This window comes from Orycteropus afer, unplaced genomic scaffold (assembly GCF_000298275.1).
Source record: "Orycteropus afer afer isolate SDZICR_OR568_19922 unplaced genomic scaffold, OryAfe1.0 scaffold00040, whole genome shotgun sequence".
NCBI classification, from domain to species: Eukaryota; Metazoa; Chordata; class Mammalia; order Tubulidentata; family Orycteropodidae; genus Orycteropus; species Orycteropus afer.
In genome coordinates this window covers 12,742,841-12,743,349 of record NW_006921627.1, presented here as the reverse complement: position 1 = coordinate 12,743,349, position 509 = coordinate 12,742,841, and the positions used below count along the sequence as shown (strand labels likewise).

Here is a 509-nt window from a genome sequence, read left to right as displayed (position 1 = left end):
AAAAAAAGTAAAAGATCAAAGATGGAAAATTGTGGTAAGCTATGATGGAAAATGAACTCATATAGGGCTGTAGCTCTCAGGAATTAATTGTCATTCCTAGTGATGTTTATCAATTATCGTGATGTTGCTTATAGGTCCAGTTGTGAAGATTTTTGTTTGCTTTATGTGGAACTGTGATTGATCCATACTGAAGGCTGTAGTCTTTGATCTTCATAAGGAAGTACTTCAATCCTCTTCACTTTACAGCAAGCAAGGTTGTGTCATCTGCATATCATAGCTTGCTAATGAGTCTTCTTCCAATACTGATGTTGTATTCTTCTTCATATGGTCGAGCTTCTCAGATTATCACACTCTTTTATTTATTTATACAGCAGTTAGGACAAAAAGAATTGGGCAAGATTCATTATGGAGTCAGTCTCCCTCAGATCCCTGTCCCAGAAATCTCTTCTACACATGTAAGGCTCCAACATATGTTGCAGACAAAAGATTGACAGGTTAAACAGATCTAG

General features: G+C 36.5%; 1 protein-coding gene across 1 annotated transcript in view; it reads left to right on the top strand.

Moving 5' to 3' along the window:
- CD163 (CD163 molecule) overlaps positions 1-509 on the top strand; it is a 386,915-nt gene that overhangs the window by 196,275 nt on the left and 190,131 nt on the right. The gene's annotated exons all lie outside the window — the stretch shown is intronic.